General features: G+C 48.6%; 7 non-coding genes across 7 annotated transcripts; all 7 read right to left on the bottom strand.

Annotated features, from left to right (window-relative positions):
• Positions 1–148: 148 nt before the first annotated feature.
• trnam-cau (transfer RNA methionine (anticodon CAU)) lies at positions 149–220 on the bottom strand. The gene has a single exon. It is a non-coding gene; the product is annotated as a tRNA-Met (tRNA).
• A 2,249-nt stretch (positions 221–2,469) lies between these two features.
• On the bottom strand, positions 2,470–2,542 carry trnav-aac (transfer RNA valine (anticodon AAC)). The gene has a single exon. It is a non-coding gene; the product is annotated as a tRNA-Val (tRNA).
• A 5,787-nt stretch (positions 2,543–8,329) lies between these two features.
• Positions 8,330–8,411, bottom strand: trnas-aga (transfer RNA serine (anticodon AGA)). The gene has a single exon. It is a non-coding gene; the product is annotated as a tRNA-Ser (tRNA).
• Positions 8,412–11,134: 2,723 nt separating this feature from the next.
• On the bottom strand, positions 11,135–11,216 carry trnas-aga (transfer RNA serine (anticodon AGA)). Its single transcript has one exon. It is a non-coding gene; the product is annotated as a tRNA-Ser (tRNA).
• A 296-nt stretch (positions 11,217–11,512) lies between these two features.
• trnam-cau (transfer RNA methionine (anticodon CAU)) lies at positions 11,513–11,584 on the bottom strand. The gene has a single exon. It is a non-coding gene; the product is annotated as a tRNA-Met (tRNA).
• Positions 11,585–13,833: 2,249 nt separating this feature from the next.
• On the bottom strand, positions 13,834–13,906 carry trnav-aac (transfer RNA valine (anticodon AAC)). Its single transcript has one exon. It is a non-coding gene; the product is annotated as a tRNA-Val (tRNA).
• A 9,173-nt stretch (positions 13,907–23,079) lies between these two features.
• trnas-aga (transfer RNA serine (anticodon AGA)) lies at positions 23,080–23,161 on the bottom strand. The gene has a single exon. It is a non-coding gene; the product is annotated as a tRNA-Ser (tRNA).
• Positions 23,162–25,582: the final 2,421 nt, after the last annotated feature.

Below are 25,582 nucleotides of genomic sequence, written 5' to 3'. Positions count from 1 at the left end.
ATTTTCATCCTCATTTTGATTAAATGCATTTTCATCAACAGTCAGTGCAGTATGTTCATAGATCATATATCCACTTTCTTGTTTCCAAAAGGCTCTGGATAGATTTCAGTTAATCTCTCACATCTCATGTATGAGAGGATCTCTTAAGTAGCAGAGGATGGTTTCGATCCATCGACCTCTGGGTTATGGGCCCAGCACGCTTCCGCTGCGCCACTCTGCTGTATAACCAGGATGTGACTCCGCCACACAGTCAGGGCTCTTAAAAGCGGGTCCCCTGGTTCGGACGGTGAGCCGGGTCTCTGGGTGGCTCCAGGTGAGCCGGGTTGTTGAGGTTGTTGAGTTGTTGTTGGGGTCTGGTGGTGGAAGCTCCTGAGGTGTGGTGGTGATGCTGCTGGGGTCTGGTGGTGCAGCTAGTGGGGTCTGGTGGTGGAAGCTCCTGGGGTCTGGTGATGGAAGCTCCTGGGGTCAGGTGATGCAAGCTCCTTGGGTCTGGTGATGGAAATTCCTGGGGTCTGGTGGTGGAAGCTCCTGGGGTCTGGTGGTGATGCTCCTGGGGTCTGGTGGTGATGCTGCTGGGGTCTGGTGGTGGAGCTAGTGGTGTCTGGTGGTGGAAGCTCCTGAGGTGTGGTGGTGATGCTGCTGTCGTCTGGTGGTGGAGCTAGTGGTGTCTGGTGGTGGAAGCTCCTGGGGTCAAAGTCCAGAGTGCTAACCATTACACCATGGAACCCTGTTCAGCTTTTATTGTGTTTTTATTGTGGTCCTGAAACCAGAACATGAGTAAAAAACAATATGCGCTTGAGCATCTGACAGAGTGCTGTCCATGGTGCTAGGAGCGTCTGGGTGTTTATGGTACCAGGGCCCTGGTCCTCCAGGCCCAAGGGCTGGCTCTTTCACTCCAGTGGCTGGTCGGTGGGGGGCTTAAAAGCGGGTCCCCGGGTTCGGACGGTGAGCCGGGTCTTTGGGTGGCTCCAGGTGAGCCGGGTTTTTGAGGTTGTTGAGTTGTTGTTAGGGTTTGGTGGTGGAAGCTCCTGAGGTGTGGTGGTGATGCTGCTGGGGTCTGGTGGTGCAGCTAGAGGGGTCTGGTGGTGGAAGCTCCTGGGGTCTGGTGATGGAAGCTCCTGGGGTGTGGTGGTGGAAGCTCCTGGGTTCTGGTGGTGATGCTGCTGGGGTCTGGTGCTGATGCTGCTGGGGTCTGGTGGTGGAAGCTCCTGGGGTCTGGTGGTGGAAGCTCCTGAGGACTGGTGGTGGAAGCTCCTGGGGTCTGGTAGTGATGCTGCTGGGGTCTGGTGCTGATGCTGCTGGGGTCTCGTGGTGGAAGCTCCTGGGGTCTGGTGGTGGAAGCTCCTGGGGTCTGGTGGTGGAAGCTCCTGAGGTCTGGTGGTGGAAGCTCCTGGGGTCTGGTGGTGGAAGCTCCTGGGGTCTGGTGGTGGAAGCTCCTGGGGTCTGGTGGTGGAAGCTCCTGGGGTCTGGTGGTGGAAGCTCCTGGGGTCTGGTGCTGATGCTGCTGGGGTCTGGTGGTGGAGCTAGTGGGGTCTGGTGTTGGAAGCTCCTGGGGTCTGGTGGTGGAGCTAGTAGGGTCTGGTGGTGGATGGGGTCTGGTGGTGATGCTGCTGGGGTCTGGTGGTGGAGCTAGTGGGGTCTTGTGGTGGATGGGGTCTGGTGGTAATGCTGCTGGGGTCTGGTGGTGGAGCTAGTAGGGTCTGGTAGTGGATGGGGTCTGGTGGTAATGCTGCTGGGGTCTGGTGGTGGAGCTAGTGGGGTCTGGTGGTGATGCTGCTGGGGTCTGGTGGAAGCTCCTGGGGTCTGGTGGTGGAAGCTCCTGAGGTCTGGTGGTGGAAGCTCCTGGGGTCTGGTGGTGGAAGCTCCTGGGGTCTGGTGGTGATGCTGCTGGGGTATGGTGGTGGAGCTCCTGGGGTCTGGTGGTGGAAGCTCCTGGGGTCTGGTGGTGGAGCTAGTGGGGTCTGGTGGTGAAGCTGCTGGGGTCTGGTGGAAGCTCCTGGGGTCTGGTGGTGGAAGCTCCTAAGGTCTGGTGGTGGAAGCTCCTGGGGTCTGGTGGTGGAAGCTCCTGGGGTCTGGTGGTGATGCTGCTGGGGTTTGGTGGTGGAGCTAGTGGGGTCTGGTGTTGGAAGCTCCTGGGGTCTGGTGGTGGAGCTAGTGGGGTCTGGTGTTAATGCTGCTGGGGTTTGGTGGTGGAGCTAGTGACTTACATGTTTTGAAAAAGGCGGGCATGACGAAAAGATCCTGTAAAAAATCTCTGTAATATGTTTCTTTTTTTCCTGTAAAGTTGGACATTTTAAAGATTAGGTAAATGGGGAATGACTGGCTTTTAATCAGTTGTGGAACTGCAACGAAATTCATTTCTGCATAAGACCCAATGCGAGAAAGAGATGGTCGACCTTCCTGTGCTGACCACCAACAAGAGGATTAGAGGGGTTTTCCAAGTCCAAATAATATTATTGCAGTAATACATGTTTCCGCCCAGTTTCGAACAGGGGACCTTTCGCGTGTTAGGCGAACGTGATAACCACTACACTACGGAAACTTGCATGCTTTGAAAATGGCGGGCGTAACGAAAAAAAAATCCTATCTTCAAATCATTCATGTTAGAAATAAATGTGTGATTTCATATAAGTTGTCCTGGTGCGGTAAAATTAAAAATCATCCATCGGGGCTTCCGGTTTAGCTCATGGAGTAGTCAGACGCACCTGAGACCACGCTCCCAAGAAAAGTTATTATTTTCCCACTAAAAACTCGTTCACTACATTTTGAGTGGATCCTTTGTTAGATGAGTGGGAAGAGACTCACAAGAGGCCAAAGAAGAGAAGAAGAAATGTCTAAAAATCAAGAAATAGGCAGCACGGGGGCGAAGGCAAAAGCTAATGATAGCAACCTGGAGGCACGTGTTGGTGGCCCGGAGGATGAAACCAGTGTGAACTCGAACGACTTGATGGCGGCAATTAAGGACCTTAAATCTGATCTGACGAAAGGTAACGACTCCCTGCGCCAAGAAATCAACCACATGAGCCAAGAAATTAATGGCAAACTCGACAACTTAACAAAAGAAGTGCAAAGTTTGTCCGGCCGTGTTGATGAGGCGGAGACGCGCGTGGGGCGGATGGAGGACTGGGCAGCGGAGGCAAATATGCTGCTCTCTGCCTTTGCCAAACAGCAAAAGTTTCTTCTGGAAAAAGTGACGGACCTGGAGTCCCGATCTAGGAGAAACAATATCCGCATATTCGGAGTGGCAGAGGGTGAGGAGGGAAATTCTGTAGCCCAGTTCATCACTGCTCTCCTTAAACGTGAGTTACCGCTGCCGCAGGACCTCGACCTGAAAATCCAACGGGCGCACCGCTCCTTAGCGCAGAAACCTCCACCCGAAAAACCTCCGAGACCCATTATTATTAATTTCCAGGAGTTTACAACCAAGGAACTGGTGCTAAAGGAGGCTTGGAGAAAGGGCAAAATATCACTGGGCAAACGGGTGATCTATTTTGACCATGATTACGCCGCTGAGACAGTCAGGAAGCGCAAGGAATACAACGGGATCAAGAGAGCTTTAAAGGAAAAGGGGATACGTTTCCAAACGCCCTATACCAACATGAGGATCCACTGGGACACCGGAGCCAGGACGTACAGCAGCGCGGAGGCAGCATGGCAAGAGTTACACAGACGGGGCTTCAAAGTGGACCCGCCGCAGGTGCGCGACGCGGAGCCTGCGCTGGATTCACTGTCGGAGCTGCTGGGATGGGAGCGGGGAGCAGAGCGCCGGGGGCGGGGCGGCTCCGCCGCTCAGAGAGCCAAGGAGAAGCTGCGGGAGTTCCAGAGGGATAACACGGAGAACGCCTGACGTTTTATTTTTATTTTTGGCTACACACTAATCTCACAATTGGGTGAGAATCATTATCATTATTATTATCACCATGCTTCGCTGGATACTTTTCTTTTTTGGCCTAATGGTTTGATTATCACTGGGTAGTGTGGTCTCAACTACTGTTACATTTTAGTTGGACTCATAGGATGGGGACAGTTCTTTTGCTAGAATTAATAACCATCTCTTATATTGGGCCCTCTCTAGATGAGAGACTTAACCCTCGACCCTCCAACTGGGTCACTCTGGGGGAGACGGTTCTCCCCCCCTTTTGGAAGCCTAGATTCTCTTTTCCTTTTTTCTGTATAATAGTTACCGTTATCACTGTTCTGTGTTTTTTTCTGGGGGAGATTGTTGTCACCTGTGATGCTCATGCCAAGGCTGGATAGCTTAAAGATTACGTCTTTGAATGTAAATGGCCTACGACATCCGATTAAGAGGAGCAAAGTGTTGGCAAAGTTAAAAAAGGATAAATCACATGTTGTAATGCTGCAAGAAACACATTTGTCTAATGAAGAACATAATAAGTTGAAGAGGTTTGGATATTCAAATTCCTTTTTCAGTGCATGTAAAAACAGCAGGAAAAGAGGAGTGGCTATTATGATGTCTAACTCTCTGAATTTTGACTTGATTAAGGCAGAAGGAGATAAGGAAGGCAGATATGTTTTAGTCAAAGGAAAACTTGATAACATATTAGTCACATTTGCTTGTATCTATATACCTCCAGAAAGTGATAAAAAAATCTTTACTCAGTTTTTTGATAAGATTGTCACTTTCAGTGAGGGTATACTGATCTGTGCCGGCGACTGGAATACAATCCTGAATTACTCATTAGACACGACAAGTAAAAAACAACACAAACTGCATATGTCAAAAAGCCTTAACATTTTAATCAAAGAGTCTGGTATGTTCGATGTCTGGAGGAATCTTCATGGTTCAGAGAAGGACTTTACCCATTTCTCAGCCACACACCAGACTCACTCTAGAATAGATTTCTTTCTGATGAATATCTCAGATAGACATAGGGTGAAAGAATGTTCAATAGGGACCTCGGATGTTTCAGACCATAATGCAGTCTACTTAACTATACAATTAAATGACAGACATAAAAGCACACTGTGGAGAATGAATATTGGGATTCTGAATAACACAATGACTGTTAAGGATATAAGACGAGAAATTAAGGACTCTATTGAAAATAATACTACAAGTAATAGTGAAGTGGAACCAACGATGGTATGGGATACGATTAAAGCAATTATGAGAGGGAATTTGATTTCACGGACAGCTTACATGAATAAAGTGAAGAGGCTAAAATATGAAAAATTACAGGAAGAATTGAAAAAATTAGAGAAACAAAAACAAACAGATAAAGATGTAACACTGACGAATCAGTTAAAAGAAACCAGGAAACAAATAGATGCGATTCTTACTGATGAACTTGAAAAGAAAATTAGATTCACAAAACAGACCTTTTACGAATCCGGTCCTAAAGCAACAAAGATCCTGGCACGACGCCTTAGAAATCAACAAATTAAAAGCTGCATATCTAAGATTAGAGACCCATTGAATAACGTTATAACTTCTAAACCTCAGGAAATAGAAAATTGCTTCGAAAAATATTATGTGTCATTGTACTCGGAACCAGATCCAGTGGAAGATGAGATGATTAGAAAATACTTACTAACATTGGATCTCCCCTCCATAGGCAAGGTACAAAATGATTCTTTATCCGCTCCAATTACAAAGAAAGAACTAGACAGAGCTATAAGTAATTTGAAAAACAATAAGTGCCCAGGAAGTGATGGCTTCCCAAATGAGTGGTACAAGATCTTTGCGGAGGACCTTGCACCTACATTACTTAAATCTCTGAATTGCACTCTTAAACATGGTAAAATACCTCCATCATGGAAGGAAGCAGTGATTTCGGTGATACTAAAGGAAGGCAAAGACAAAGAGTTGTGTGAATCTTACAGACCGATTTCCATATTAAACGTAGACTATAAAATATTCACGTCCATCATTTCTAGAAGGCTGGAACATCTTCTTCCTTACTTAATAGATGAAGACCAATCAGGGTTTATAAAGGGCAGACAGACGCAAGATAATGTCAGACGCACACTACATATTATAGAACATATTAATAAAAGACAACTTAGTACAGCCTTGCTTAGCCTTGATGCCGAGAAGGCTTTTGATAGAGTAAGTTTGCCTTTTCTATATAAAGTTTTGGAGAGATTTGGCTTTAATGACCAATTTATTAGTTGCATAAAAGCTCTCTATAGTGGTCCTACTGCCAGGCTGAGGATCAATGGCTCTCTGACAGGCAGCTTTAACGTTAACAGAGGTACAAGGCAGGGATGCTGCCTCAGCCCCTCCCTCTTTGCGTTATTTATTGAGCCGCTTGCTCAAGACATCAGACAAAATGATGAACTGGAAGGGATTAACATAGCAACCGAGGAGCATAAAATAGGCCTGTTTGCTGATGACATTATCACATATCTAACAAACCCAAATGTAACAATCCCCAGACTCCTAACCACCTTGGAAAATTATGGCACGATGTCAGGATACAAACTGAACATCAAAAAAACACAGGTACTTTGCTTAAATTACCTACCAAATAGTAAAATTCGGGGTAAATATAAACTAAAGTGGGACACAAAATGGATAAAATATTTGGGTGTGATAATTACACAGAATTTAAATGACCTGTTTGAATTTAATTATCGTACTTTGACCAACAAAATTCAGGCAGATGTAACACGCTGGTCAACATTAATTTTAGATTTCAGTTCGAGGATAGAGGTGATAAAAATGAATGTACTGCCCAGGTTGTTATATGTCTTCCTCTCACTCCCCATTAGGATCCCAGAATGCCAGTTTTCTGCATGGAACAAATTAATATCTAGATTCATTTGGGCAGGCGCAAAACCTAGGATAAAACTCAGAACGCTCCAGCTAGATAAAGAGCGAGGAGGTCTTGCCCTGCCTGACTTTAAACAGTACTACTATGCAGCTCAGTTGAGATACATTGTCTACTGGTGTTCCCCAGAATATCAAGCCAAATGGAAAAATATTGAATGTAAACTACATAAAGTGCCACCCGCTGCTAGATTAGGGGGGAAAGAATATATAGATCAAAAGGAAGATAATACAATCTTGAGAAACACTTTGAAAACATGGTTTGAGATTGTTAAGAAAAACAAAATGGAGGGGGACAGTAAATTATTGATATGGCCCTCTCATTCACCCGACTTTGGCCCCAAGTTATTAGATGACACGTTTATTAGGTGGTCGGAGAGGGGCATAACAGCAATATGTACACTTGTGGACGGAAAAACTTTTAAGAACTTTGATAAACTCAAACGGGAGTTTAAATTTGAAAACAGAGATCTGTACCGTTATTTACAGCTACGTGACTTTTATGACAAGGAAGTGAATAGGTACTTATCAGCAGAGATTAAGGAGATGATTGTATTTTTGATGGACGCATATAAAAGAACCCCCTCAAAGACTGTATCAAAACTGTATAGCTGTCTCCAAAAAAGTAATGGAAGAAACTCATTATATATCAAATCAAAGTGGGAACAAGAATTCAATGTTGTATTGTCAGAGAGTGATTGGCTTTCCATGTGCAACACACAGCAATCTTCAACTAGTTCGAGAAGATGGCGAGAATTTGGCTGGAAAAATCTCATACGCTTTTTTATCACTCCACACATTAAGAGTAAACAAACGCAACAACAACAGAATTGTTGGCGTGGGTGTGATCATGTAGTAGCCAATCACTCTCATGTCTTTTGGACATGTTCAAAAATACAATTATTCTGGCATAATGTTATCCAAACAATGGAGGAAATTCTAAATCTGAGAATACCTAAAGATCCAAGGACTGTATATCTGGGACTTATGCCTGTTGAAGTCATTGAAAAGAGAGACATCTACCTCTTCAAAATATTGACTGTTGCTGCTAAGAAGGCCCTGACAAGACTCTGGATGAGAAGCGATCCCCCAGGACTGAGACAATGGCTTGACATTGTTGAAGAAATATACGCCATGGAAAAATTGACTTTTTGTTTGAGAATTAGAGGAAGGGATTTTGCTCAAAAGTGGCAAAAATGGTCTACATTTAAGGTCAAATCCCAGCCATGCCCTTAAAAAAGGGAAAGAAAAGAATGTCAAAATATTACATCTCCCCCAGGTATTTATGTTATGATTGTTACTATCATTTTTATTTTTATTATTATAATTTTTTTTCCTTCTCTTTCCTTTCTGTGTAACTTGAAAAAGACAAAATAAAAAGTATAAAAAAAAAAAATCATCCATCGGTATTACCATGCTGGGTAGAAAATACAAAATGTACCACAAAGGAAGCCAACTGATTACTTTTGAAAGACAGTACTGGATATGATTAATAACAGCAAATTAGGCTGTCGTCTTGCACATTCAAACATTACTCGTTGTTGGCAGGATTCGAACCTGCGCGGGGAATCCCCAATGGATTTCTAGTCCATCGCCTTAACCACTCGGCCACAACAACTTGTCAGCTGTGTGTGTGTGTGTGTGTGTGTGTGTGTGTGTGTGTGTGTGTGTGTGTGTGTGTGTGTGTGTGTGTGTGTGTGTGTGTGTGTGTGTGTGTGTGTGTGTGTGTGTGTGTGTGTGTGTGTGTGAATCTTCAGAAATAGACAATTTAGAGTCTTTATTTTAAAATGGTTGGTTTTACTTTATTTTAAAATGGTTGGTTTTACTTTATTAGGTTGAGACATATTTTCATCCTCATTTTGATTAAATGCATTTTCATCAACAGTCAGTGCAGTATGTTCATAGATCATACATCCACTTTCTTGTTTCCAAAAAGCTCTGGATAGATTTCAGTTAATCTCTCACATCTCATGTATGAGAGGATCTCTTAAGTAGCAGAGGATGGTTTTGATCCATCGACCTCTGGGTTATGGGCCCAGCACGCTTCCGTTGCGCCACACTGCTGTATAACCAGGATGTGACTCCGCCACACAGTGGGGGGGAGGGGGGTAGGGGACTTAAAAGCGGGTCCCCTGGTTCGGACGGTGAGCCGGGTCTCTGGGTGGCTCCAGGTGAGCCGGGTTATTGAGGTTGTTGAGTTGTTGTTGGGGTCTGGTGGTGGAAGCTCCTGAGGTGTGGTGGTGATGCTGCTGGGGTCTGGTGGTGCAGCTAGTGGGGTCTGGTGGTGGAAGCTCCTGGGGTCTGGTGATGGAAGCTCCTGGGGTCAGGTGATGGAAGCTCCTTGGGTCTGGTGATGGAAATTCCTGGGGTCTGGTGGTGGAAGCTCCTGAGGTGTGGTGGTGATGCTGCTGTCGTCTGGTGGTGGAGCTAGTGGTGTCTGGTGGTGGAAGCTCCTGGGGTCAAAGTCCAGAGTGCTAACCATTACACCATGGAACCCTGTTCAGCTTTTATTGTGTTTTTATTGTGGTCCTGAAACCAGAACATGAGTAAAAAACAATATGCGCTTGAGCATCTGACATAGTGCTGTCCATGGTGCTAGGAGCGTCTGGGTGTTTATGGTACCAGGGCCCTGGTCCTCCAGGCCCAAGGGCTGGCTCTTTCACTCCAGTGGCCGGTCGGTGGGGGGCTTAAAAGCGGGTCCCCGGGTTCGGACGGTGAGCCGGGTCTTTGGGTGGCTCCAGGTGAGCCGGGTTTTTGAGGTTGTTGAGTTGTTGTTAGGGTTTGGTGGTGGAAGCTCCTGAGGTGTGGTGGGGATGCTGCTGGGGTCTGGTGGTGCAGCTAGAGGGGTCTGGTGGTGGAAGCTCCTGGGGTCTGGTGATGGAAGCTCCTGGGGTGTGGTGGTGGAAGCTCCTGGGTTCTGGTGGTGATGCTGCTGGGGTCTGGTGCTGATGCTGCTGGGGTCTGGTGGTGGAAGCTCCTGGGGTCTGGTGGTGGAAGCTCCTGAGGTCTGGTGGTGGAAGCTCCTGGGGTCTGGTGGTGGAAGCTCCTGGGGTCTGGTGGTGGAAGCTCCTGGGGTCTGGTGCTGATGCTGCTGGGGTCTGGTGGTGGAGCTAGTGGGGTCTGTTGTTGGAAGCTCCTGGGGTCTGGTGGTGGAGCTAGTAGGGTCTGGTGGTGGATGGGGTCTGGTGGTGATGCTGCTGGGGTCTGGTGGTGGAGCTAGTGGGGTCTTGTGGTGGATGGGGTCTGGTGGTAATGCTGCTGGGGTCTGGTGGTGGAGCTAGTAGGGTCTGGTGGTGGATGGGGTCTGGTGGTAATGCTGCTGGGGTCTGGTGGTGGAGCTAGTGGGGTCTGGTGGTGATGCTGCTGGGGTCTGGTGGAAGCTCCTGGGGTCTGGTGGTGGAAGCTCCTGAGGTCTGGTGGTGGAAGCTCCTGGGGTCTGGTGGTGGAAGCTCCTGGGGTCTGGTGGTGGAAGCTCCTGGGGTCTGGTGCTGATGCTGCTGGGGTCTGGTGGAAGCTCCTGGGGTCTGGTGGTGGAAGCTCCTGAGGTCTGGTGGTGGAAGCTCCTGGGGTCTGGTGGTGGAAGCTCCTGGGGTCTGGTGGTGATGCTGCTGGGGTCTGGTGGTGATGCTGCTGGGGTATGGTGGTGGAGCTAGTGGGGTCTGGTGTTGGAAGCTCCTGGGGTCTGGTGGTGGAGCTAGTGGGGTCTGGTGTTAATGCTGCTGGGGTTTGGTGGTGGAGCTAGTGACTTACATGTTTTGAAAAAGGCGGGCATGACGAAAAGATCCTGTAAAAAATCTCTGTAATATGTTTCTTTTTTTCCGGTAAAGTTGGACATTTGAAAGATTAGGTAAATGGGGAATGACTGGCTTTTAATCAGTTGTGGAACTGCAACGAAATTCATTTCTGCATAAGACCCAATGCGAGAAAGAGATGGTCGACCTTCCTGTGCCGAGCACCAAGAAGAGGATTAGAGGGGTTTTACAAGTCCAAATAATATTATTGCAGTAATACATGTTTGCCCCCAGTTTCGAACAGGGGACCTTTCGCGTGTTAGGCAAACTTCATAACCACTACACTACAGAAACTTGCATGCTTTGAAAATGGCGGGCGTAACGAAAAAAAAATCCTATCTTCAAATCATTCATGTTAGAAATAAATGTGTGATTTCATATAAGTTGTCCTGGTGCGGTAAAATTAAAAATCATCCATCGGTATTACCATGCTGGGTAGAAAATACAAAATGTACCACAAGGGAAGCCAACTGATTACTTTTGAAAGACAGTACTGGATATGATTAATAACTGCAAATTAGGCTGTCGTCTTGCACATTCAAACATTACTCGTTGTTGGCGGGATTCGAACCTGCGCGGGGAATCCCCAATGGATTTCTAGTCCATCGCCTTAACCACTCGGCCACAACAACCTGTCAGCTATGTGTATGTGTGTGTGTGTGTGTGTGTGTGTGTGTGTGTGTGAATCTTCAGAAATAGACAATTTAGAGTCTTTATTTTAAAATGGTTGGTTTTACTTTATTTTAAAATGGTTGGTTTTACTTTATTAGGTTGAGACATATTTTCATCCTCATTTTGATTAAATGCATTTTCATCAACAGTCAGTGCAGTATGTTCATAGATCATACATCCACTTTCTTGTTTCCAAAAGGCTCTGGATAGATTTCAGTTAATCTCTCACATCTCATGTATGAGAGGATCTCTTAAGTAGCAGAGGATGGTTTCGATCCATCGACCTCTGGGTTATGGGCCCAGCACGCTTCCGCTGCGCCACTCTGCTGTATAACCAGGATGTGACTCCGCCACACAGTCAGGGCTCTTAAAAGCGGGTCCCCTGGTTCGGACGGTGAGCCGGGTCTCTGGGTGGCTCCAGGTGAGCCGGGTTGTTGAGGTTGTTGAGTTGTTGTTGGGGTCTGGTGGTGGAAGCTCCTGAGGTGTGGTGGTGATGCTGCTGGGGTCTGGTGGTGCAGCTAGTGGGGTCTGGTGGTGGAAGCTCCTGGGGTCTGGTGATGGAAGCTCCTGGGGTCAGGTGATGCAAGCTCCTTGGGTCTGGTGATGGAAATTCCTGGGGTCTGGTGGTGGAAGCTCCTGGGGTCTGGTGGTGATGCTCCTGGGGTCTGGTGGTGATGCTGCTGGGGTCTGGTGGTGGAGCTAGTGGTGTCTGGTGGTGGAAGCTCCTGAGGTGTGGTGGTGATGCTGCTGTCGTCTGGTGGTGGAGCTAGTGGTGTCTGGTGGTGGAAGCTCCTGGGGTCAAAGTCCAGAGTGCTAACCATTACACCATGGAACCCTGTTCAGCTTTTATTGTGTTTTTATTGTGGTCCTGAAACCAGAACATGAGTAAAAAACAATATGCGCTTGAGCATCTGACAGAGTGCTGTCCATGGTGCTAGGAGCGTCTGGGTGTTTATGGTACCAGGGCCCTGGTCCTCCAGGCCCAAGGGCTGGCTCTTTCACTCCAGTGGCTGGTCGGTGGGGGGCTTAAAAGCGGGTCCCCGGGTTCGGACGGTGAGCCGGGTCTTTGGGTGGCTCCAGGTGAGCCGGGTTTTTGAGGTTGTTGAGTTGTTGTTAGGGTTTGGTGGTGGAAGCTCCTGAGGTGTGGTGGTGATGCTGCTGGGGTCTGGTGGTGCAGCTAGAGGGGTCTGGTGGTGGAAGCTCCTGGGGTCTGGTGATGGAAGCTCCTGGGGTGTGGTGGTGGAAGCTCCTGGGTTCTGGTGGTGATGCTGCTGGGGTCTGGTGCTGATGCTGCTGGGGTCTGGTGGTGGAAGCTCCTGGGGTCTGGTGGTGGAAGCTCCTGAGGACTGGTGGTGGAAGCTCCTGGGGTCTGGTAGTGATGCTGCTGGGGTCTGGTGCTGATGCTGCTGGGGTCTCGTGGTGGAAGCTCCTGGGGTCTGGTGGTGGAAGCTCCTGGGGTCTGGTGGTGGAAGCTCCTGAGGTCTGGTGGTGGAAGCTCCTGGGGTCTGGTGGTGGAAGCTCCTGGGGTCTGGTGGTGGAAGCTCCTGGGGTCTGGTGGTGGAAGCTCCTGGGGTCTGGTGGTGGAAGCTCCTGGGGTCTGGTGCTGATGCTGCTGGGGTCTGGTGGTGGAGCTAGTGGGGTCTGGTGTTGGAAGCTCCTGGGGTCTGGTGGTGGAGCTAGTAGGGTCTGGTGGTGGATGGGGTCTGGTGGTGATGCTGCTGGGGTCTGGTGGTGGAGCTAGTGGGGTCTTGTGGTGGATGGGGTCTGGTGGTAATGCTGCTGGGGTCTGGTGGTGGAGCTAGTAGGGTCTGGTAGTGGATGGGGTCTGGTGGTAATGCTGCTGGGGTCTGGTGGTGGAGCTAGTGGGGTCTGGTGGTGATGCTGCTGGGGTCTGGTGGAAGCTCCTGGGGTCTGGTGGTGGAAGCTCCTGAGGTCTGGTGGTGGAAGCTCCTGGGGTCTGGTGGTGGAAGCTCCTGGGGTCTGGTGGTGATGCTGCTGGGGTATGGTGGTGGAGCTCCTGGGGTCTGGTGGTGGAAGCTCCTGGGGTCTGGTGGTGGAGCTAGTGGGGTCTGGTGGTGAAGCTGCTGGGGTCTGGTGGAAGCTCCTGGGGTCTGGTGGTGGAAGCTCCTAAGGTCTGGTGGTGGAAGCTCCTGGGGTCTGGTGGTGGAAGCTCCTGGGGTCTGGTGGTGATGCTGCTGGGGTATGGTGGTGGAGCTAGTGGGGTCTGGTGTTGGAAGCTCCTGGGGTCTGGTGGTGGAGCTAGTGGGGTCTGGTGTTAATGCTGCTGGGGTTTGGTGGTGGAGCTAGTGACTTACATGTTTTGAAAAAGGCGGGCATGACGAAAAGATCCTGTAAAAAATCTCTGTAATATGTTTCTTTTTTTCCTGTAAAGTTGGACATTTTAAAGATTAGGTAAATGGGGAATGACTGGCTTTTAATCAGTTGTGGAACTGCAACGAAATTCATTTCTGCATAAGACCCAATGCGAGAAAGAGATGGTCGACCTTCCTGTGCTGACCACCAACAAGAGGATTAGAGGGGTTTTCCAAGTCCAAATAATATTATTGCAGTAATACATGTTTCCGCCCAGTTTCGAACAGGGGACCTTTCGCGTGTTAGGCGAACGTGATAACCACTACACTACGGAAACTTGCATGCTTTGAAAATGGCGGGCGTAACGAAAAAAAAATCCTATCTTCAAATCATTCATGTTAGAAATAAATGTGTGATTTCATATAAGTTGTCCTGGTGCGGTAAAATTAAAAATCATCCATCGGGGCTTCCGGTTTAGCTCATGGAGTAGTCAGACGCACCTGAGACCACGCTCCCAAGAAAAGTTATTATTTTCCCACTAAAAACTCGTTCACTACATTTTGAGTGGATCCTTTGTTAGATGAGTGGGAAGAGACTCACAAGAGGCCAAAGAAGAGAAGAAGAAATGTCTAAAAATCAAGAAATAGGCAGCACGGGGGCGAAGGCAAAAGCTAATGATAGCAACCTGGAGGCACGTGTTGGTGGCCCGGAGGATGAAACCAGTGTGAACTCGAACGACTTGATGGCGGCAATTAAGGACCTTAAATCTGATCTGACGAAAGGTAACGACTCCCTGCGCCAAGAAATCAACCACATGAGCCAAGAAATTAATGGCAAACTCGACAACTTAACAAAAGAAGTGCAAAGTTTGTCCGGCCGTGTTGATGAGGCGGAGACGCGCGTGGGGCGGATGGAGGACTGGGCAGCGGAGGCAAATATGCTGCTCTCTGCCTTTGCCAAACAGCAAAAGTTTCTTCTGGAAAAAGTGACGGACCTGGAGTCCCGATCTAGGAGAAACAATATCCGCATATTCGGAGTGGCAGAGGGTGAGGAGGGAAATTCTGTAGCCCAGTTCATCACTGCTCTCCTTAAACGTGAGTTACCGCTGCCGCAGGACCTCGACCTGAAAATCCAACGGGCGCACCGCTCCTTAGCGCAGAAACCTCCACCCGAAAAACCTCCGAGACCCATTATTATTAATTTCCAGGAGTTTACAACCAAGGAACTGGTGCTAAAGGAGGCTTGGAGAAAGGGCAAAATATCACTGGGCAAACGGGTGATCTATTTTGACCATGATTACGCCGCTGAGACAGTCAGGAAGCGCAAGGAATACAACGGGATCAAGAGAGCTTTAAAGGAAAAGGGGATACGTTTCCAAACGCCCTATACCAACATGAGGATCCACTGGGACACCGGAGCCAGGACGTACAGCAGCGCGGAGGCAGCATGGCAAGAGTTACACAGACGGGGCTTCAAAGTGGACCCGCCGCAGGTGCGCGACGCGGAGCCTGCGCTGGATTCACTGTCGGAGCTGCTGGGATGGGAGCGGGGAGCAGAGCGCCGGGGGCGGGGCGGCTCCGCCGCTCAGAGAGCCAAGGAGAAGCTGCGGGAGTTCCAGAGGGATAACACGGAGAACGCCTGACGTTTTATTTTTATTTTTGGCTACACACTAATCTCACAATTGGGTGAGAATCATTATCATTATTATTATCACCATGCTTCGCTGGATACTTTTCTTTTTTGGCCTAATGGTTTGATTATCACTGGGTAGTGTGGTCTCAACTACTGTTACATTTTAGTTGGACTCATAGGATGGGGACAGTTCTTTTGCTAGAATTAATAACCATCTCTTATATTGGGCCCTCTCTAGATGAGAGACTTAACCCTCGACCCTCCAACTGGGTCACTCTGGGGGAGACGGTTCTCCCCCCCTTTTGGAAGCCTAGATTCTCTTTTCCTTTTTTCTGTATAATAGTTACCGTTATCACTGTTCTGTGTTTTTTTCTGGGGGAGATTGTTGTCACCTGTGATGCTCATGCCAAGGCTGGATAGCTTAAAGATTACGTCTTTGAATGTAAATGGCCTACGACATCCGATTAAGAGGAGCAAAGTGTTGGCAAAGTTAAAAAAGGATAAATCACATGTTGTAATGCTGCAAGAAACACATTTGTCTAATGAAGAACATAATAAGTTGAAGAGGTTTGGATATTCAAATTCCTTTTTCAGTGCATGTAAAAACAGCAGGAAAAGAGGAGTGGCTATTATGATATCTAACTCTCTGAATTTTGACTTGATTAAGGCAGAAGGAGATAAGGAAGGCAGATATGTTTTAGTCAAAGGAAAACTTGATAACATATTAGTCACATTTGCTTGTATCTATATACCTCCAGAAAGTGATAAAAAAATCTTTACTCAGTTTTTTGATAAGATTGTCACTTTCAGTGAGGGTATACTGATCTGTGCCGGCGACTGGAATACAATCCTGAATTACTCATTAGACACTCACTCATCTCACTCACTCACTCATCTTCTCCCGCTTTATCCGTTACCGGGTCGCGGGGGCAGCAGCCTCAGCAGGGATGCCCAGACTTCCCTCACCCCAGACACTTCCTCCAGCTCTTCCGGGGGGAGTCCGAGGCGTTCCCAGGCCAGCCGAGAGACATAGTCTCTCCAGCGTGTCCTGGGTCTTCCCCGGGGTCTCCTCCCGGTGGGACATGCCTGGAACACCTCCCTAGGGAGGCGTCCAGGAGGCATCCGGTACAGATGCCCAAGCCACCTCAGCTGACTCCTCTCAATGTGGAGGAGTAGCGGCTCGACTCCGAGCTCCTCCCGGGTGACCGAACTCCTCACCCTATCTCTAAGGGAGCGTCCAGCCACCCTGCGGAGGAAACTCATCTCGGCCGCTTGTATCCGCGATCTTGTCCTTTCGGTCAATACCCAAAGTTCATGACCATAGGTGAGGGTAGGGGCGTAGATTGACCGGTAAATCGAGAGCTTCGCCTTTCGACTCAGCTCCCTCTTTACCACGACGGTCCAGTACATCGACCGCATTACTGCGGACGCTGCACCGATCCGCCTGTCAATCTCACGCTCCATTGTTCCCTCACTCGTGAACAAGATCCCGAGATACTTAAACTCCTCCACCTGAGGCAGGACTTCTCCACCCACCCGGAGAAGGCATGCCACCCTTTTCCGGTCGAGAACCATGGCCTCGGTCTTGGAGGTGCTGATTCTCATCCCTGCCGCGTCGCACTCGGCCGCAAACCGCCCCAGCACATGCTGGAGGTCCCGGTCTGATGAAGCCAACAGGACAACATCATCTGCAAAAAGCAGAGATGAAATCCTGAGGTTCCCAAACCGGATCCCCTCCGGCCCCTGGCTGCGCCTAGAAATCCTGTCCATAAAAATTATGAACAGGACCGGTGACAAAGGGCAGCCCTGCCGGAGTCCAACATGCACCGGGAACAAGTCTGACTTACTGCCGGCAATGCGAACCAGACTCCTGCTTCGATCATACAGAGACCGGACAGCCCTTAGTAGAGGGCCCCGGACTCCATACTCACTCAGCACCCCCCACAGAATGGCACGAGGGACACGGTCAAATGCCTTCTCCAGATCCACAAAACACATGTAGACTGGTTGGGCAAATTCCCATGAACCCTCGAGCACCCTGCGGAGGGTATAGAGCTGGTCCAGTGTTCCACGACCGGGACGAAAACCGCATTGTTCCTCCTGAATCCGAGGTTCGACTATCGGCCGTAATCTCCTCTCCAGTACCCTGGCGTAGACTTTCCCCGGGAGGCTGAGAAGTGTGATCCCCCTGTAGTTGGAACACACTCTCCGGTCCCCCTTTTTAAACAGAGGGACCACCACCCCGGTTTGCCACCCCAGCGGTACTGTCCCCTTCCTCCATGCAATGTCGCAGAGGCGTGTCAGCCAAGACAGCCCTACGACATCCAGAGACTTGAGGTACTCAGGGCGAATCTCATCCACCCCCGGTGCCCGGCCACCGAGGAGCTTACGAACCACCTCGGTGACCTCGGCTTGGGTGATGGATGAGCACGCCTCAGAGCCCCAACCCTCTGCTTCCTCAGTGGAAGGCATGTCAGTCGGGTTAAGGAGATCCTCAAAGTATTCCTTCCACCGTCCGACAATGTCCCCAGTCGAGGTCAACAGCTCCCCACCAGCACCATAAATGGTGCCGGCAGAGTACTGCTTCCCCCTTCTGAGGCGCCGAACGGTCCTCCAGAATTTCCTCGAGGCCGACCGAAAGTCCTCCTCCATGGCCTCCCCGAACTCCTCCCAGACCCGAGTTTTTGCCTCCAAGACTGCCCGAGCCGCGGCCCGCTTGGCCTGCCGGTACCCATCTACTGCGTCAGGAGTCCCACCGGCCAACATAGCCCGGTAGGACTCCTTCTTCAGTCTGACGGCATCCTGTACTTCCGGTGTCCACCACCGGGTTCTAGGATTGCCGCCACGACAGGCACCGGAGACCTTGCGTCCACAGCTTCGAGCCGCCGCGTTGACAATGGAGGCAGAGAACATGGTCCACTCGGACTCGATGTCCCCCGCCCCCCCCGGGATCCGAGAGAAGCTCTCCCGGAGGTGGGAGTTGAAGATGTCCCTGACAGAGGGCTCAGCCAGACGTTCCCAACAGACCCTCACAATCCGTTTGGGTCTGCCCGGTCTGTCCAACCTCCTCCTCCGCCAGCGCATCCAACTCACCACCAGGTGGTGATCAGTTGACAGCTCAGCCCCTCTCTTCACCCGAGTGTCCAAGACATGCGGCCGAAGGTCAGATGAAACGACAACAAAGTCGATCATTGACCTCCGGCCTAGGGTGTCCTGGTGCCACGTGCACTGATGGACACCCTTATGCCTGAACATGGTGTTCGTGATGGACAAACTGCGACTCGCACAGAAGTCCAACAACAAAACACCACTCGGGTTCAGATCGGGGAGGCCGTTCCTCCCAATCACGCCTCTCCAGGTATCACTGTCATTGCCCACGTGAGCGTTGAAGTCCCCCAGTAGAACAATGGAGTCCCCAGTTGGAGCACTATCAAGTACTCCTCCCAGGGACTCCAAGAAGGCCGGGTACTCCCCACTGCTGTTCGGCCCGTAGGCACAAACAACAGTGAGAGACCTATCCCCGACCCGAAGGCGCAGGGAAGCGACCCTCTCGTTCACCGGGGTGAACTCCAACACATGGCGGCTGAGCTGGGGGGCTATAACCAAGCCCACACCAGCCCGCCGCCTCTCACCCTGGGCAACTCCAGAGTAGTGGAGGGTCCAGCCCCCTTCGAGGAGCTGGGTTCCAGAGCCCAAGCTATGTGTGGAGGTGAGCCCGACTATCTCTAGCCGGTATCTCTCAACCTCACGCACAAGCTCCGGCTCCTTCCCCCCCAGCGAGGTGACATTCCATGTCCCCACTGTGAGGGTTGATGTCCAGGGATTGGGTCGTCGAGGCACCCCGCCACGACTGCTACCCAGCCCACAATGCACCGGCCTGCCATGGTCCTTCCTGCGGGTGGTGGGCCTACGGGAAGGTGGACCCGCGTCGCCGTTTCGGGCTGAGCCCGGCCGGGTCCCACGGGCAAAGACCCGGCCACCAGGCGCTCGCCTACGAGCCCCAACCCCAGGCCTGGCTCCAGGGCGGGGCCCCGGTGACGCCGATCCGGGCGACGTAACGGTCCTCGATTTACTTGTCATCATGATAGGCTTGTGAACCGCTCTTAGTCTGGCCCGTCACCCAGGACCTGTTTGCCATGGGAGTCCCTACCAGGGGCGAAAGTGCCCCCGACAACATAGCTCCTAGGATCACTCGGGCACACAAACCCCTCCACCACAGTAAGGTGGCGGTTCAAGGAGGGGTACTCATTAGACACGACAAGTAAAAAACAACACAAACTGCATATGTCAAAAAGCCTTAACATTTTAATCAAAGAGTCTGGTATGTTCGATGTCTGGAGGAATCTTCATGGTTCAGAGAAGGACTTTACCCATTTCTCAGCCACACACCAGACTCACTCTAGAATAGATTTCTTTCTGATGAATATCTCAGATAGACATAGGGTGAAAGAATGTTCAATAGGGACCTCGGATGTTTCAGACCATAATGCAGTCTACTTAACTATACAATTAAATGACAGACATAAAAGCACACTGTGGAGAATGAATATTGGGATTCTGAATAACACAATGACTGTTAAGGATATAAGACGAGAAATTAAGGACTCTATTGAAAATAATACTACAAGTAATAGTGAAGTGGAACCAACGATGGTATGGGATACGATTAAAGCAATTATGAGAGGGAATTTGATTTCACGGACAGCTTACATGAATAAAGTGAAGAGGCTAAAATATGAAAAATTACAGGAAGAATTGAAAAAATTAGAGAAACAAAAACAAACAGATAAAGATGTAACACTGACGAATCAGTTAAAAGAAACCAGGAAACAAATAGATGCGATTCTTACTGATGAACTTGAAAAGAAAATTAGATTCACAAAACAGACCTTTTACGAATCCGGTCCTAAAGCAACAAAGATCCTGGCACGACGCCTTAGAAATCAACAAATTAAAAGCTGCATATCTAAGATTAGAGACCCATTGAATAACGTTATAACTTCTAAACCTCAGGAAATAGAAAATTGCTTCGAAAAATATTATGTGTCATTGTACTCGGAACCAGATCCAGTGGAAGATGAGATGATTAGAAAATACTTACTAACATTGGATCTCCCCTCCATAGGCAAGGTACAAAATGATTCTTTATCCGCTCCAATTACAAAGAAAGAACTAGACAGAGCTATAAGTAATTTGAAAAACAATAAGTGGCCAGGAAGTGATGGCTTCCCAAATGAGTGGTACAAGATCTTTGCGGAGGACCTTGCACCTACATTACTTAAATCTCTGAATTGCACTCTTAAACATGGTAAAATACCTCCATCATGGAAGGAAGCAGTGATTTCGGTGATACTAAAGGAAGGCAAAGACAAAGAGTTGTGTGAATCTTACAGACCGATTTCCATATTAAACGTAGACTATAAAATATTCACGTCCATCATTTCTAGAAGGCTGGAACATCTTCTTCCTTACTTAATAGATGAAGACCAATCAGGGTTTATAAAGGGCAGACAGACGCAAGATAATGTCAGACGCACACTACATATTATAGAACATATTAATAAAAGACAACTTAGTACAGCCTTGCTTAGCCTTGATGCCGAGAAGGCTTTTGATAGAGTAAGTTTGCCTTTTCTATATAAAGTTTTGGAGAGATTTGGCTTTAATGACCAATTTATTAGTTGCATAAAAGCTCTCTATAGTGGTCCTACTGCCAGGCTGAGGATCAATGGCTCTCTGACAGGCAGCTTTAACGTTAACAGAGGTACAAGGCAGGGATGCTGCCTCAGCCCCTCCCTCTTTGCGTTATTTATTGAGCCGCTTGCTCAAGACATCAGACAAAATGATGAACTGGAAGGGATTAACATAGCAACCGAGGAGCATAAAATAGGCCTGTTTGCTGATGACATTATCACATATCTAACAAACCCAAATGTAACAATCCCCAGACTCCTAACCACCTTGGAAAATTATGGCACGATGTCAGGATACAAACTGAACATCAAAAAAACACAGGTACTTTGCTTAAATTACCTACCAAATAGTAAAATTCGGGGTAAATATAAACTAAAGTGGGACACAAAATGGATAAAATATTTGGGTGTGATAATTACACAGAATTTAAATGACCTGTTTGAATTTAATTATCGTACTTTGACCAACAAAATTCAGGCAGATGTAACACGCTGGTCAACATTAATTTTAGATTTCAGTTCGAGGATAGAGGTGATAAAAATGAATGTACTGCCCAGGTTGTTATATGTCTTCCTCTCACTCCCCATTAGGATCCCAGAATGCCAGTTTTCTGCATGGAACAAATTAATATCTAGATTCATTTGGGCAGGCGCAAAACCTAGGATAAAACTCAGAACGCTCCAGCTAGATAAAGAGCGAGGAGGTCTTGCCCTGCCTGACTTTAAACAGTACTACTATGCAGCTCAGTTGAGATACATTGTCTACTGGTGTTCCCCAGAATATCAAGCCAAATGGAAAAATATTGAATGTAAACTACATAAAGTGCCACCCGCTGCTAGATTAGGGGGGAAAGAATATATAGATCAAAAGGAAGATAATACAATCTTGAGAAACACTTTGAAAACATGGTTTGAGATTGTTAAGAAAAACAAAATGGAGGGGGACAGTAAATTATTGATATGGCCCTCTCATTCACCCGACTTTGGCCCCAAGTTATTAGATGACACGTTTATTAGGTGGTCGGAGAGGGGCATAACAGCAATATGTACACTTGTGGACGGAAAAACTTTTAAGAACTTTGATAAACTCAAACGGGAGTTTAAATTTGAAAACAGAGATCTGTACCGTTATTTACAGCTACGTGACTTTTATGACAAGGAAGTGAATAGGTACTTATCAGCAGAGATTAAGGAGATGATTGTATTTTTGATGGACGCATATAAAAGAACCCCCTCAAAGACTGTATCAAAACTGTATAGCTGTCTCCAAAAAAGTAATGGAAGAAACTCATTATATATCAAATCAAAGTGGGAACAAGAATTCAATGTTGTATTGTCAGAGAGTGATTGGCTTTCCATGTGCAACACACAGCAATCTTCAACTAGTTCGAGAAGATGGCGAGAATTTGGCTGGAAAAATCTCATACGCTTTTTTATCACTCCACACATTAAGAGTAAACAAACGCAACAACAACAGAATTGTTGGCGTGGGTGTGATCATGTAGTAGCCAATCACTCTCATGTCTTTTGGACATGTTCAAAAATACAATTATTCTGGCATAATGTTATCCAAACAATGGAGGAAATTCTAAATCTGAGAATACCTAAAGATCCAAGGACTGTATATCTGGGACTTATGCCTGTTGAAGTCATTGAAAAGAGAGACATCTACCTCTTCAAAATATTGACTGTTGCTGCTAAGAAGGCCCTGACAAGACTCTGGATGAGAAGCGATCCCCCAGGACTGAGACAATGGCTTGACATTGTTGAAGAAATATACGCCATGGAAAAATTGACTTTTTGTTTGAGAATTAGAGGAAGGGATTTTGCTCAAAAGTGGCAAAAATGGTCTACATTTAAGGTCAAATCCCAGCCATGCCCTTAAAAAAGGGAAAGAAAAGAATGTCAAAATATTACATCTCCCCCAGGTATTTATGTTATGATTGTTACTATCATTTTTATTTTTATTATTATAATTTTTTTTCCTTCTCTTTCCTTTCTGTGTAACTTGAAAAAGACAAAATAAAAAGTATAAAAAAAAAAAATCATCCATCGGTATTACCATGCTGGGTAGAAAATACAAAATGTACCACAAAGGAAGCCAACTGATTACTTTTGAAAGACAGTACTGGATATGATTAATAACAGCAAATTAGGCTGTCGTCTTGCACATTCAAACATTACTCGTTGTTGGCAGGATTCGAACCTGCGCGGGGAATCCCCAATGGATTTCTAGTCCATCGCCTTAACCACTCGGCCACAACAACTTGTCAGCTGTGTGTGTGTGTGTGTGTGTGTGTGTGTGTGTGTGTGTGTGTGTGTGTGTGTGTGTGTGTGTGTGTGTGTGTGTGTGTGTGTGTGTGTGTGTGTGTGTGTGTGTGAATCTTCAGAAATAGACAATTTAGAGTCTTTATTTTAAAATGGTTGGTTTTACTTTATTTTAAAATGGTTGGTTTTACTTTATTAGGTTGAGACATATTTTCATCCTCATTTTGATTAAATGCATTTTCATCAACAGTCAGTGCAGTATGTTCATAGATCATACATCCACTTTCTTGTTTCCAAAAAGCTCTGGATAGATTTCAGTTAATCTCTCACATCTCATGTATGAGAGGATCTCTTAAGTAGCAGAGGATGGTTTTGATCCATCGACCTCTGGGTTATGGGCCCAGCACGCTTCCGTTGCGCCACACTGCTGTATAACCAGGATGTGACTCCGCCACACAGTGGGGGGGAGGGGGGTAGGGGACTTAAAAGCGGGTCCCCTGGTTCGGACGGTGAGCCGGGTCTCTGGGTGGCTCCAGGTGAGCCGGGTTATTGAGGTTGTTGAGTTGTTGTTGGGGTCTGGTGGTGGAAGCTCCTGAGGTGTGGTGGTGATGCTGCTGGGGTCTGGTGGTGCAGCTAGTGGGGTCTGGTGGTGGAAGCTCCTGGGGTCTGGTGATGGAAGCTCCTGGGGTCAGGTGATGGAAGCTCCTTGGGTCTGGTGATGGAAATTCCTGGGGTCTGGTGGTGGAAGCTCCTGAGGTGTGGTGGTGATGCTGCTGTCGTCTGGTGGTGGAGCTAGTGGTGTCTGGTGGTGGAAGCTCCTGGGGTCAAAGTCCAGAGTGCTAACCATTACACCATGGAACCCTGTTCAGCTTTTATTGTGTTTTTATTGTGGTCCTGAAACCAGAACATGAGTAAAAAACAATATGCGCTTGAGCATCTGACAGAGTGCTGTCCATGGTGCTAGGAGCGTCTGGGTGTTTATGGTACCAGGGCCCTGGTCCTCCAGGCCCAAGGGCTGGCTCTTTCACTCCAGTGGCCGGTCGGTGGGGGGCTTAAAAGCGGGTCCCCGGGTTCGGACGGTGAGCCGGGTCTTTGGGTGGCTCCAGGTGAGCCGGGTTTTTGAGGTTGTTGAGTTGTTGTTAGGGTTTGGTGGTGGAAGCTCCTGAGGTGTGGTGGGGATGCTGCTGGGGTCTGGTGGTGCAGCTAGAGGGGTCTGGTGGTGGAAGCTCCTGGGGTCTGGTGATGGAAGCTCCTGGGGTGTGGTGGTGGAAGCTCCTGGGTTCTGGTGGTGATGCTGCTGGGGTCTGGTGCTGATGCTGCTGGGGTCTGGTGGTGGAAGCTCCTGGGGTCTGGTGGTGGAAGCTCCTGAGGTCTGGTGGTGGAAGCTCCTGGGGTCTGGTGGTGGAAGCTCCTGGGGTCTGGTGGTGGAAGCTCCTGGGGTCTGGTGCTGATGCTGCTGGGGTCTGGTGGTGGAGCTAGTGGGGTCTGTTGTTGGAAGCTCCTGGGGTCTGGTGGTGGAGCTAGTAGGGTCTGGTGGTGGATGGGGTCTGGTGGTGATGCTGCTGGGGTCTGGTGGTGGAGCTAGTGGGGTCTTGTGGTGGATGGGGTCTGGTGGTAATGCTGCTGGGGTCTGGTGGTGGAGCTAGTAGGGTCTGGTGGTGGATGGGGTCTGGTGGTAATGCTGCTGGGGTCTGGTGGTGGAGCTAGTGGGGTCTGGTGGTGATGCTGCTGGGGTCTGGTGGAAGCTCCTGGGGTCTGGTGGTGGAAGCTCCTGAGGTCTGGTGGTGGAAGCTCCTGGGGTCTGGTGGTGGAAGCTCCTGGGGTCTGGTGGTGGAAGCTCCTGGGGTCTGGTGGTGATGCTGCTGGGGTCTGGTGGTGGAAGCTCCTGAGGTCTGGTGGTGGAAGCTCCTGGGGTCTGGTGGTGGAAGCTCCTGGGGTCTGGTGGTGATGCTGCTGGGGTCTGGTGGTGATGCTGCTGGGGTATGGTGGTGGAGCTAGTGGGGTCTGGTGTTGGAAGCTCCTGGGGTCTGGTGGTGGAGCTAGTGGGGTCTGGTGTTAATGCTGCTGGGGTTTGGTGGTGGAGCTAGTGACTTACATGTTTTGAAAAAGGCGGGCATGACGAAAAGATCCTGTAAAAAATCTCTGTAATATGTTTCTTTTTTTCCGGTAAAGTTGGACATTTGAAAGATTAGGTAAATGGGGAATGACTGGCTTTTAATCAGTTGTGGAACTGCAACGAAATTCATTTCTGCATAAGACCCAATGCGAGAAAGAGATGGTCGACCTTCCTGTGCCGAGCACCAAGAAGAGGATTAGAGGGGTTTTACAAGTCCAAATAATATTATTGCAGTAATACATGTTTGCCCCCAGTTTCGAACAGGGGACCTTTCGCGTGTTAGGCAAACTTCATAACCACTACA

Source organism: Cololabis saira, unplaced genomic scaffold (assembly GCF_033807715.1).
Source record: "Cololabis saira isolate AMF1-May2022 unplaced genomic scaffold, fColSai1.1 scf028, whole genome shotgun sequence".
Taxonomy (NCBI): domain Eukaryota; kingdom Metazoa; phylum Chordata; class Actinopteri; order Beloniformes; family Belonidae; genus Cololabis; species Cololabis saira.
This window is presented reverse-complemented; position numbering and strand designations above follow the sequence as displayed.